General features: G+C 43.6%; 1 long non-coding RNA gene across 2 annotated transcripts in view; it reads left to right on the forward strand.

Moving 5' to 3' along the window:
- The first annotated feature begins 1181 nt into the window (after nucleotides 1-1181).
- Nucleotides 1182-14215, forward strand: part of LOC119962398 — a 36670-nt gene continuing 23636 nt past the window's right edge. Inside the window, exons 1-3 of one of the 2 annotated variants that reach the window (XR_005459860.1) lie at nucleotides 1182-1580; nucleotides 7250-7356; nucleotides 10000-10048. This is a non-coding gene — a long non-coding RNA (uncharacterized LOC119962398). The remainder of the gene's footprint in view (nucleotides 1581-7249; nucleotides 7357-9999; nucleotides 10049-14215) is intronic. The other variant, XR_005459861.1, reaches the window with a different exon arrangement.

Consider the following 14215-nt stretch of genomic DNA (forward strand, 5'->3'; position numbering starts at 1 on the left):
AATACCAGTTCCAAAGAAGAACAAGGTAGCCTGCCTCAACGACTACCGACCTGTGGCCCTGACGTCTGTTATCATGAAACGCTTCAAGTGGCTAGTCATGAGACAGATCAACACCAGCTTCCCAGACGGTCTCAATCCATTGCAGTTCGTCTATCGCCACAACTGGTCCTCACCATTTCTTGGGCCTGCCCACCGCCAGGATCATCCATTCCTGCTGAAAATCAATGGACCGTTCATTGGTCCTTCATATCCCCTGCGGTGGGTCAGGCCCAGGTGGGTAGGAGAATCCAGGCAAATGATCCATGTCAATGAGCTTTCATCAGAATTGTAAAAAAGTTTGTGATGTAACTGTTTATGAAGCAAGTACACAACCAGGGAAAATAAGATGATTTTGATTTGGGGGGGGGGGGGGGGAAAGGGGCTGAGGAAAAGCTGTCAAGTGCTTAAATAACAAACTGATGATGCATCCATATGAGGCGGTAACGTTGGGAGTCAGATGTTCCCTATTTGGAGCAAGAAGAGGGAAAATTCAGGAGATATCAGAACACATTCTGTTGGTCCAGATGATGTTGGCAAGGATCTATTGTCTATTCTGCCCTCTTGACTGGTGCAAAGCCGGTTGAGAACCATGAGTAAAGGAAGAGTACATAATTACTGTTCATAAAATAATTTTAAATTCTTTGACGCTTAATTTTCTTCCAAGTGAACACATTTTAAATTAGAAATTTTTGGCACAATAGTTGCGTTAACTATTAGAACTAACTGCTGTCATAATAGCTTAGCATCCTGCTGTTGAATTCTGCAACCTTTCATCTTTGACTGTTGTGAATTAGTATCAGCAACATTATTGTCAGCACTCCTTTGAAAAACTGGCTCTGAGTGGTGTCACTCCCAGGCAGTAGTAAATGTCTGTGGGTGGATATGTCTTTTTCGATGGTATGCCATTCTCGCTTTCAGTACAAGAGTCAGTGGATGTTTTAAATGTCAGACCGAGAACGAGTACAGATGGTCAAGTTTGATTGCAATAGAGCTGTACGCTGTTGGTATTATTGAGCAATCTAGTCTGCAAGCAATTTTATTATTGTCAAAAGTTAGTTGTCTGGCAGAGGATGAGAAGTTTTGATAGCATCCTCGACAAGCACTGAAACCCTTTGACGCAGTCAAATGTTGCAGGCACATTGTAGAGGCAGCAAATAGATTGTGTGCTGGTAGAGGAGTTTCATGTATGCAAGGCCAAAACGTTAGGCCTTATGGGTGTTTTTAAAAGGGGAGAAAGAAGTATTGATGGAAGATAAGTGGTGATGGAGTTTCAGATAACAGAAAGATTTTATTGCCAAGGGAAAGAACAAGCCTTTTTTGTTTCGAAATTTTTATTCCGGGTTCTGCTATACTGACACCTAGAAACATCTTCACAAGACATGGCCTTCTGAGAACCTGGAGTGTTTCATAATACCACATGTTGATATGAATTCCTGTGTTAACAGCACTCCAATTGGTGTTCTGCGTAACCAGGCTCCATTAGGAGTCAGAATGGGCGAGTTCTGCAGCGAAGATTGAGTGGCAAATGTATCTATTTGAAGGTATGTGGTAGCTTTAAATCTGATTCCTTTTGGATCTCAAATACTTGATATTGTTTTACAAATGCTCAGTGCTTCTATGTGAGTAACAGTGAGAACCAACTTTGTAATTTCTGTGCCTATTGTTCTGCATTACTGTAAGCCACTTGAAATGAAATGAAAATCGCTTATTGTCACGAGTAGACTTCAATGAAGTTACTGTGAAAAGCCCCTAGTCGCCACATTCCGGCGCCTGTTCGGGGAGACTGTTACAGGAATCGAACCGTGCTGCTGGCCTGCCTTGGTCTGCTTTCAAAGCCAGCGATTTATCCCAGTGTGCTAAACAGCCCCCTAAAATATGAGTTGTGACTTTGTTCATGTTCATTGAAACCCTATAGTTTTTCACTTTGCATAGCGCACTGTTTCCTACTTTCCTGTCCTGTGACATTCCTTCCTTATATGCATACTGTTATATGAACCGTGTGAAGAAAGTTTTGGATTTTAATATTTATGTGGTCTACTGTGGTATTCTATAAAGCAAGATTGTGTGTGTGTGTGTGTGTTCGCATGCACATGTGTGGGTGCATGTAAGTGTGTGCATGTGTGTACGTGTGTGTGTATGCATTCATGTGCATTTGTGTATGCATGTATTTTTCAAAATAAATTTAGAGTACCCAATTCATTTTTTCCAATTAAGGGGCAATTTAGTGTGGCCAATCTACCTACCCTGCACATCTTTGGGTTGTGGGGGCGAAACCATGCAAAGGGGAGAATGTGCAAACTGCATACGGACAGTGACTCAGAGCAGGGATTGAACCTGGGACTTTGGCACCATGAGGCAGCAATGCTAACCACTAAGCCACTGTGCTACCCCGTGTGTATGCATGTATGACTAAGTTAATTAAACTGGGTCTGATTGTCTACAAAGTTGAAGACATCAAAGGGCTAGGTGTGAAAGGCAGGAATTTGAAGTGAATAAGTTTGGGTTGGATGTTCTACAAGTAAATAAGACATGCATAGAAATTTGGGTTAACAAGAACAAAGAACAATACAGCACAGGAACAGGCCCTTCAGCCCTCCAAGCCTGTACCTGTCATGATACCAACCTTGACCAAAACTCTCAGCACTTCTTTGTACCATATCCCTCTATACCCATCCTATCCATGTGTTTGTCAAGATACCTTTTGAATGTTGTTAATGTATCTGCTTCCACAACCTCCCCGGCAACATGTTCCAGGTACTCACCACCCTCTGTGTAAAAATCCTGTCTCGCACATCACCTCTGAACGGAGATGTTGCCTCACTGACCTTAAACCTATATCCCCTCATGACTGACCCCTCCACCCTGGGAAAGAGTGCCTGCCCATCCACTCTATCTATGCCCTTCATAATCTTGTAGACCTCTATCAGGTCACCCCTCAACCTCCGTCTTTCTAATGAAAACAGTCCAAGTCTATTCAGCCTCTTTACATAGCTAACACCCTCCAGACCAGGCAACAGCCTGATAAACCTCCTCTGCACCCTCTCCAAAGCCTCCACATCCTTCTGGTAGTGTGGCAACCAGAAGAGATAAAAGATTTTAAAAAAGAGATAAAAGTTAAAAAGGCTTGATTTGTTCAGTTGTTAAATTTCAAAGGAAAATAAAAAGGAGTTTACAGCTGGGAAAAGATCATAAATAAAAAGGACAAAATTATTAAATGTTATGTTATCTGAAATTAGTGGCCATAAGGAGAACATGAGACATTTTTATTCTGGGAAAGGTAAATTTCAAAGAAGGATAAAGTTAATGGAAAAAGATGAAAGAGGAAAGAAAAACGTATATAACGAGGGATTGGAAGATGTTCTGGGAGTGGTCATGTATGACCTCTTGGAGGGTTTTCTGTGCTGGGAGAGAGCTGTGAAAAGAAGTAAAGTGAGCAGTCTCCAGCAATCCAATATGGTGGCTGTTTTTCCAGAGGGCAGGGCTTTATTCAAAAGTCTGGAATTTCCATTGCCGAGTGGGAGGTATAGAGAGAGTCTCTGTTATTTCCGTTCCTCCAGTAACAGTAGGGTGCGCCTTGTGGTGATATTACTGTTTTTTAATAGATTAACTATCTGTAAGGACTATTGCCTCAAGGGATTTTTGTTTGTATCTCTAACCAAATAAGAGTCTCTTGAGGGAACGTTCTGAACAGCTAGTTTTAACTGTGTAAATGCAATCTTGTGCATTGAAGTGTTCCTCTCTTTTGTGAATAAATGCTTCAATTTAATATTTAAAATATCCAAAAGTGTTATTGGAATTTTTGGCTCGTGACTTCAGTACACATATCTACGTGTCGTAAAATACAAATAGAAAATTGGTATAATCGCTTGATAAGTTTTCCTTTTTGGGACTTGGTTCGCATGGCATTTACCACTTGACGGGTCATAGCAATAGGCAGTCAACACACTTGACAGGCGCGATTCAGCAGACAAGCGTTAAAGGTGCTTTGGGCACATTTGGCAGCGTGTTTCTCAGCAGCTACAGCACCAAGAATCACCCAACTATTCAACTGCACATTGTCATTTTCTGGCTTCGGCAAGTTTCTCCCCGCCGAGTCCACACACACACAGATTTCCTGCTGGTGAACTGATCTTACTAGCAGGAATGGCTCCTCACAGATCAGGGTGCCATTTGGAATGGCAGCCCTGATCTCCCCCCGACCTCCCATCCTTTCATGTCCCCACTGCTTTATTGACCCCCCTCCTTCAGTCCCCCAACCTTGTAAAGGCCCCTGGGAACCCTCCCTCCAATGGGCAAGATCCCCCCCCCCCCCCCCCCCCTCCCCCCCAGCCAGAACCCCCAGCAGTGTGAACCTGAAACCCAGGCACCTTGGCACTGCCAGCCTGGTCGCCTTCCAGTGCATCCCAGGCACCCTGGCAGTGTCAGGATGGGATGTCTTATGAGGAAGGGTTGGACAAGTTGGGCCTGTATCCATTGGAGTTTAGAAGAATGAGAGGCAACCTTATTGAAACAAATTAGATCCTGAGGGGACTTTATAGGGTGTATGCTGAAAGGATGTTTTCCCCTTACGGGAGAGACTAGAATTAGGGGACACAGTTTTAAAAATAAGGGGGCTCCAATTTAAGATGGAAATGAGGAAAAATCCTTTATCTGAGGACCTTGAGTCTGTGGAATTCTCTTTCCCAGAGATGAGTGGAGGCAAGGTCATTGAATATTTTTGAGGCTGAGTTAGATTCTTGACTGACGAGGGAGCCAAAGGTTACATGAATAGATATGAAAGCAGAGACCAAAGTCAGATTAGCCACAATCCTATCAAATGGGGCTGGTTTAGCTCACCAGGCTAAATCGCTGGCTTTTAAAGCAGACCAAGCAGGCCAGCAGCACGGTTCGATTCCCGTACCAGCCTCCCCGGACAGGTGCCGGAATGTGGCGACTAGGGGCTTTTCACAGTAACTTCATTGAAGCCTACTCATGACAATAAGCGATTTTCATTTCATTTCATTTTCATTTCAAATGATGGAGCAGGTTCAAAGGGCCAAATGGTTCACTCCCAATTTGTATGTTGGTATGAAAATTCAGCTTCTTTTAAAGAGCAAAGGACCATAAGGAAATTATTTTCCTTACTTAGCAATTATCATAAGAGTGCTACTTTGTGAAGCTTCAAAAATATACCATCAAGACAAAATTGTAAATAATGTGAACTAATGTGATAGTATTTGGACATATTACATCACCATTAATATTTAAATAACCACTGCAAAGAAAATGGTTGAATTTCAAAATTAAGAATTTTTGATAAAGATTCACACATTTTACCAAAATGGGAACAAACTGGGGTTGACACCCACCACTGCGTTGGTGGAGATTCGTTTTTTAAAAGAAAAATTATAATCGGTTAACCTGTGAGGTCCAGGGACATCAGAATCCTCTATAGTGTGCAGTGTGCTGCACTCAAACAGGAGATAGAATTACAACTCTGCTGATCTGCAGAGAGGGATTAAATCAAATGCTTCTGTAGTGTAGTGTTAAGTATGATTCTAATCCCTGCAAATCCAGCAAAGGTATAATTTTGGCTTCGGATTTGGAATACCCATCTTAACCTTGGTTTGTCAACACTCCCAGATACAACAACTGAACATTTTTAGTAGGCAATAGTATTACAGAGGTACTTGTAACGCCTTTCAGTTGGCAGGACCATATCTGGATAATTAATTTACATACACAGCTCGTAAATCACATTCTTGGAATGCTGGCTTGAAAAATCACTCTGTTGGGATCAGTGAGCTTGGCAGAAATGGAATTGTTAACTCTCAGGGGGGTGTCATGGTTATCGCAATAAATTACTGGTCACAATACCCTTGGGTATAAACTTTAACCCCGAATGAACATCTGAGATTTTGGCTAAAGAAATTCACTAGTTTCTGACTCAGATATTTGGGCTGTCGACTCCTACCTGAGTTCTCAGGTAAGTATGTGGCTGCTGTGTGACAAAGCGGAAATAACAATCTACTCAAGACAGGGTGAACAAGTTGTCTTGATTTTAATTTGGTTTACAATTGTGATTTTGTTTTGCATCTTTTCTTCTGCACAAAACTCATCTGTGGTGCAGCTCAGCAAATACAGGGGAGTTGACCTAATGACCATGGTTGGGGAACTTGGAGGCAATAGCCCAGGAGAAAAGTAATTGGTATCTGCAAAAGTATGGTTAATTATTGAAAGTAGAAACAGTCACAAACATATAATTATGATATTACAGCCTTTAAGGACGATTGTTTTACAGGTACATTTCTATTTTCAAACCTGTACATTGAGCTGAAACTTTTTTTTCACAATGTAAATATGGACAGACCACCTGGTATCTTTCTGTGCTATTTCAAACCTGATCAGATTCTTATCTCTAGAGCTAGCTGTGAAGAGTTATTTAAAAATGCAAAGACTCCGCCAGCGATGTCTGTTGAATCCTCTAAAAGATGTGGAAACCCGTTTTATTTTTAAGGAAGAAGGAGACGGGAAGACTCTTCAAAGGATCTCAATGGAACGGACTTGCTTGTTTGAAACAATCGGCTTATCGAAAATTAACGTAGTTGCCATATTTCTGTTTTTGAACTGTACAATGGCGGCTGTAAGGCACCAACTTTGCAAAACCCCACTGGACAAATTCTGAGAGTCAACATCAGAGAGGGTTCTTGGTCAAAACTGGATGGTATTAAGAAATCAACCGGTGTTCTGCCGAGAATCTGGACAATTTGCCTGGGAGTGAGACTTATACTCGTGACCATTCTGACCCATCTACAGGAGTGCAATCACTGCATCGCAGTTTCGTTTGTGTTTTGGTGTGTGTCTGAGTTAAATAGATGAGCAGAAATAGGCCAACCCATCCAATTTGATGCATTTTCCTTCATCATGCCACTGCACCTCTCTTTTATAAACACTGTCACATCCCCATATATATATGTATATAAAGAAAAACAGAAGTCTTGTTTTGTATAGAAAAACAATTCAAAAATCACAATTATAAACCAAATTAAAATCAGAACAACGTGTTCACCTTTTTAGCGGTGGCATAACCACATAATAAGCGATGAATAGGTAACCTCTCTCTCCCAAAGCCCACTGAGCCCACCTGAAAAGGTAAACCTCTGAATGTTCAACCATGGAAGCCAACGCAGCAGATAAAAATAAATCTCAGGTTTGAACCCTTTCATTTCAGAAAGAAGGAATTCAAGCAACAAGCAAGCCTGCAATGATATCTCACACAGACTGATTTGAAATCTTGGGCTGGATTCTCCGATTAACAACTCCAGAACGTGATTCATGGTAGGGTGGAGAACCCAGCATTGGGCAAAAATAACTAACCATTTAAGTGCTTTAAGTGCTCCCACTTCCTCCTTTTCTCTGCAGAGAGCACTTAATTGTCTTTAATGTGGTCTAGGAGCTGTCAATCATAGTAAGATGTTTACAAACATTGTGGTTAGTTTCACAGCTGGGTACTTCAAAGCCATTCAAACATGAAGGGAAATGAATGAAACAATGCAGACTGCTGGGTGTCAATAACCACCTAGTGAATGCAATTTCACAGAGAAATGAGTGAAAGGATTGCGGATCAAAGAGTTTAAACCCAGATGACTGGTTTTCTCCTGCCAGGAATTGACAGGTGCTACTTTCTCTGCCTGAGCTAGCAGGTGTGTTGAGTTTTAAAGCAGTGAATTTTTTCACTGGCACAGACTGAACTCCTCTAGCTTCTGCACAGGCTCTCTCTTATGGGGGATTCCAGGTAGGGGTCTCTGTTTTGGAGAGGCTCCAGTGGGAGTCTCTTTAACTGGGGTGTCTCTGGTGGGAGTCTCTCTAATTACCTGGTCTCTGCTCGGGGTCTCGCTATTTGGAGGAATCTATTACCTTTTAGCTCTTCTCAAGATGGAAGGTCAGTGATTGGACCTCCAGGTTCAAAAGCCAAACTTCAACCCTTAATTTGGCAGGGAATACATCTTCATGCCAATTAAGAGGCACCTCAGTCCCAAAGTGTGACTGTTTCCATATCCCCCACCCCACCATTTGGGCAGCTTCAGGACTTGGGAACAGTTGTGACTTCTGTGTCCCATCCCCGAAGCAAAACTTCTGTTGACAAATTGTATTGTTAGGACCTATGCATGGATTGAGCTATTCGTGGAAAGTGGTCTTGCAGCAAAGCAGTAATGACCAACTGTGGAGCAAAGTTCACGCTAAAATTGCCACTTGATGAAAACAAAACCGGAGATAGCTGGAGTTCTCTTCTCATTCTTGGGATGTGAGCATCACAGGCAAGGTCAGCATTTAGTGCCCGTGCACAGGTGTGCGGGGCCATTTCAGGGGGCAGTTAAGCATCAACCACATTGTCTCGGGTCACATGACAACCAGACTGGGTCAGGATGGCAGATTTTCTCCCTTGAAGGGCATTAATGAAATAGATGGGATTATTATGATAATCCAGCACTTTTGTGATCACCACTAATGGAACTAGCTTTGCATTCCAGATTTACTAGGCGGGATTGTCCGACCCCCCCGCCGGGTCGGAGAATCGCTGGGGGTCGGCGTGAATCCAACCCCCGCCGTCCTCCAAATACTCCCGTCCCCCCCAAAAATTGACCCAGTGTGAGTCATGCCGCCCACCTCGGAGTATGGCGCCGACCTGGGCTCCACAAATTCTCAGGCCCGCGATGGGCCGAAGACCCGCCCGTTCGTTGCCAAAACCCGCCGCCGTAAATTACAGTAGTTCCCTTACCGGCGAGACCTGGTGGTGCGGGCGGACTCCGGGGTTCTTGGGGGGGGCGCAGGGGGATCTGGCCCTGGTAGGTGCCCCCACGGTGGCGTGGCCCGTGATCGGGGCCCACCGATCCGCCGGCGGGCCTGTGCAGTGGGGGCACTCTATCCTTCAGCACCGGAGGCTGTGGTCCTCTGCTATTCCCGGTGCGGAAGCAAATCCCTCTGCGCATGCACGGGGATGATGCCAGCATACGCTGGCGCTCCCGCGCATGCGCCAACTCGCAGCGGCTGCCGGAGGCCCTTCGGCGCCGGCTGGCGTGGCGCCAAGCCCCTTTCCCACTGGCTGGCAGGGCACAAACCACTCTGGGGCAGGCCCAGCCCCTGAAGGTGCGTAGGATTCTGCTCCTTTGGGGTGGCCCGACGTCAGAGTGGTTCACGCCACTCCGTCCCGCTGGGTAGGGATACATCCCGCCCACTGAATTTAAATTCTCCGAGGACTATGTGTGATTTGAACTTGTGTCTCTAAAGCTTTGGCCCAAGCCTCTACTATTTCAGGAACATTACTACAATGCGACTGCCCCTTATAGGTAAGCAGAGTCAGGTTCGATTGAGTATACACATGCTCTATACGACAATCCTATTAAAGAAGACTTAACTCACTTAGCAATTTATGAACTGCTTCTAAATTTCAATATCAAGTGCTATGCCTTGGACATTCGGCTGCTGGTATCATTGAATGTTGCTATTTACTTATCTTCAAGCTTTATGGCGAGCTAGAATTTTGGCCATTTCTCTCACCCCAACTCTCCCCAGCTCTCTGATGATGCAGCTAAGAATTGGTTAATCACCTGCGTGAGTGTGTATCTGGCACAGATGTTCCCAGTTTGCTGTTATTGCTGACGAATCAGAATGGCTCTTATTAAAAATTGGCTGGAGAGGAACAGCCTGCTGTTTGACTCGGGGAAATGACACCCAGTCTGTTTAAACTTGGAAGCAACATCCTCTTGAGAAAAGTACTTCAGCTATTTTATATGCAACCAACCACAGGGATATGTTAAATTAAATCGACAGCTGTCATAATAGTCTCTCTCAGTAGTGTGGACATCAACAGTTAAAAGTGCCAGATCACTTGTTTATTGACTGACTCACCATACGTTAGTTCACCACATGTCCCTCTCGGATTTATTGCATTGCGATCATATTTAACGCTTTTTGTTACAGACGCACTAAAACCTCGGAAAGAGCTAAAAATGGATTCTCCGCAGGGAAGGTGGGTTTACCAGGAATGACACTTCCAGAGCAGTTCCAATATTCATTCCATCATAATGGGCAGAATGTGTTTTCTTTTTCCACTCCTTTCGAGCAGTACAGTGCATTCTTTCTACAATAATTGCTGTTTTGCACCAAAGCGAGAGCCACAAATAATTTTCCCTTTACAATGAACAGGAGAGCATTCTTGTTAAACTATTGTAGCTGGAAACCCAAGCTATGTTAAGTCTGTCAAGATCTCGGACATTTAAAAAAAACACTCATCTGCATCTCAACCACATAATGTTGGAACCAAGGAGAGTTAGATATTCTGGTAAATTCAAGAGCATCGTGTCCTTTTGGGAATCTTTCCAAGCCTTATTGTTGGATATTTCCTCAGCAATAGTTTCTTATTTTTGGCTCGTGGTAATCCCATTTAGAAATGTAGGAAAGCAAAATGCTGCAGATGCTAGAAACGTGAGATAAAAGCAGAGGATGCTGGGAATACTGCTGAGTATTCAGTGCTCAGAGTGCCCAGCAGATCAGGCAGCATCTGAGGAGAGAAAGGGCATTACATTTTCAGGCTGAGCTGACCTTCCATCAGAATGCAGAAGTCACCTTCAGCTGACGTATGAAGTCTTGGCCGGAGTTCTCCAACCGTTGGGATTTTCTGATTCCACTGGCAGGTCACCCCTGCCTCCGGTTTGCCTGGTAGAGTTGGGTGGCTACAATGGGAAATCTCATTGACAAGCGGTGGTAGAGGAGAAACCCGCCATCAGCGAACGGTGCGCCGCCGAGAAACATGCGACTGAGGGAATGGAGAATCCCGCCCCTTATCTCTCTCCACAAATGTTGCCTTGATCTGTTGAGCATTTACAGCATTCTCTGCATTTATTTGGAAATGGAAGACAATAGTGGAGTCTATTTATGGCAGCAATAATAATGTATTATCTGTACAGTAGCTAACAGTGGTAAGCACTGCTGCCTCACAGCTCCAGGGGCACAGGTTCAATTGCGGCCTAGGGTGACTGTGTGGAGTTTGCACTTCCTCCCTGTGTCTGCGTGGGTTTCCTCTGGGTGCTCCGGTTTCCCCCCACAGTCCAAAGATCTAAGTCTAACTTGCCCCTTAGTGTCCAAATGGTTAGGTGGGGTTACTGGGTTACGGAGATAGGGTGGAGGCATGGGCTTAAGTAGGGTGCTCTTTCCAAGGGTCAATGCAGACTCAATGAGCCAAATGGCACTGTAAATTCTATGATTCTATGCATTAATTTTTTTGAAGCAAAATATAGTTGCATGTTTTTAACTGAAATAAGAATTTAAGCCTTTTTTTTTGCATACCATTTCAAATTCAGCACTGATTACCACCGTGAACATTTCTAGTTATACGCGGTTCATGGTCTTATAGTATCAAAGAGCCAACACGTCAAGTTGGTTTGTGCTTTGAGTGTCTTATTTTGATAACTGCCCAAGCAGGAACAGTTTATTTGAAATGAAATGAAATGAAAATCGCTTATTGTCACAAGTAGGCTCCAATGAAGTTACTGTGAAAAGCCCCTAGTCGCATGCTCTCATAGAATCAATCATAGAATCCCTAAGTGCAGGAGGCCATTTGGCCCATCAAGTCTGCACAGACCATCTAAAAGAGAATACCACCCAGGCCCAATCCTCTGCCCTATCCCCGTGATCCCACCAAGGAGCAATTTATCATGGTCAATATCCTAACTTGAATATCTTTGAACTGTGGGAAGTCACCGGAGCACCCGGAAGAAACCGACACAGATACGGGGAGAAAGTGCAAACTCCACAAAGACAGTCACCCAAAGCAGGAATCAAATCTCCACACAGTCAGCTTTGACAAAGGGTCATCGGGACTCAAAATGTTAGCTCTTTTCTCTCCCTCCAGATGCTGCCAGACCTGCTGAGACTTTCCGGCATTTTCTCTTTGGTTTCAGATTCCAGCATCTGCATAATTTGCTTTTATCAAACCTGGATTCTTGGTGCTGTAAGACAGCAGTGCTAACCACTGTGTCACCCTGCTCCCTTTCTGTGTTGCTTTAATTCTACGCCAAAATATTCACTTTTAAACAAACATTTTGCACGTGTCATGAGAAAGAAAGAAATATTTGAAATCTGAAAATGGCCCTCAGTGCTCAAGGGGTTAAACCAAACACGGTGGTATATTGATGACCTCATTTACGTTAGCATTGGGCATTTTTTTAAGAGATGGCCAGGAACATGGAAATGAAGTTTTTTTGATATGGAGCAACAACACAATGACATCAATTAAATGGTATCAGACATGTTAATACAAAGTCCATACAAAGTCCGAACCATTCAACTGAAACTAAATGGCATCTGTTGAGCAAGACAAAGCAAATGGGCTGGAACTGTGTTTTTAATCAACCAACAGTGAGACTGACTTCATTGGGAAAGTTGTGAAGAGAGGAAGTGGCACCTTTGAGGAATTCCTCAGAAAGGGTATTGAAAAATTGTTGAAAATATCAAAGTCTGCTTTCATCAAGAAATATTTTGGAATAAACATTTGAGGGTTTAAAATATTACACAAAGAGATAAATGGATTTCACAAAAACAGGGTTATGATATGACCAGAATCATTGAAGCGATATGAAGTCCCTTTATATCATTGCAAACAAAAGTAATTGACCATTAAGACTTGGGGAGGAGGGGGGGGGGGGGGGGGTCAGCAGTAGTAAATGACGGATGAGATGTCCTTGATAATCCCTATCCAACTTCAGCAAATTTCACCATAGAACCATAGAATTCCTACCGTGAAGAAAGAGGCCATTTGGCCCATCACATCTGCACCGATCGTCTGAAAGAGCACCCTACCTAGGCCCACTCCCTCGCCCGGTACCCAAAACCGCACCTGATTTACAAATCCTTGGACACTAAGGGGCAATTTAGCATGGCCAATCCACCTAAACTGCACATCTTTGGACTGTGGGAGGAAACCAGAGCTCCCAGAGGAAACACACGCAGAAATGGGCAGAAAGTGCAAACTCCGTACAGAAAGTCACCCAGAATTGAACCCGGGTCCATGGCGCTGTGAGGTAGCAGTGCTAATCACTGTGCCACCATTTATGGCTGCGTGGATGTGAGACATCATCTTGCGAAAGAACAAAGAACACCTCAAAATGTCATCTGATTCTATTACGTTATCTATTTGACTGTGATCAGGTGTCAGCCGGTCTTTGAATAATGGCATCTGCAGATTAAAAGGACCTTTTTGTATTTCTGTGGTGTCGTCCAGAATATTTTGGAATAAAATTACATGTGCTCTGTTTTCTGAGATGTTTGGTTCTGAAAGATATATGCAAGTCTGCTATAGTGCCAAAGTGAAACTCATTCTCCACAGCACAGGTTCATCGAAAGCAGATTACAAGCGCTTCTTAGGGCAGGCAGAGGATCAGGTACAAACGTTCAACGTTCTCAGCATCGAACATTATCATCGGGCCATAACAGTTCTTTCGAAGACCAGTTGTATTTATGAAAATCTGGGTATGCTGCTGAAGAAGATCATATGTGCAGAAAGAGAGATAAAATTGCTTAGTAGTGCCATTGTGTTTCACAGCTGATGTTTGCAATCTTTGCAGGAGATGAGGGATGCAATGTTGCAGTCATCCGTGGCTGTCTAAAAAGATCTTTCAAACAGTCTTCAGTCAGGAAGGTCATGTAGCATTAAACATTTTTTGAGGAATTAGCAGAGTCCTTTGAGGAGTGTGTCTGCTCCTTAGCATGCAAAATGTCTGGAATTTGCTGTTGTCATTTCAAATTCCTTTTAGATGATGTTGCATACTATGCAATGGGGTGTCCACATTACAGGTTATAGGTTACATGGCTAGAAAATACCAGGTAACTTGAGCCGATTGCTTTAAAAAAAAATCTTCCTCATTTGTTTGCTTTCCATTCCACTTGGTAGGTTAGAACTCGTCTTGCTGCTGCTCACCCCCCCACCCCCAAATTACCTTAAATTCAATCTGTTTGTATTGGTAGTGTGAAATATATGTAGATAACTGGAAAAATTGATTTAGATGGTATTGGACACACAAAAAGGCCCACGAGGACAATACAGCTCAGATGCACTGCAGTATGGCTCGGAAGGAGCCAACACAGAAACAACTGAACTGAACACGGGGCAGCACGGTAGCATTGTGGATAGCACAATCGC

The sequence above is a fragment of the Scyliorhinus canicula genome, chromosome 2 (assembly GCF_902713615.1).
Source record: "Scyliorhinus canicula chromosome 2, sScyCan1.1, whole genome shotgun sequence".
Classification (NCBI taxonomy): domain Eukaryota; kingdom Metazoa; phylum Chordata; class Chondrichthyes; order Carcharhiniformes; family Scyliorhinidae; genus Scyliorhinus; species Scyliorhinus canicula.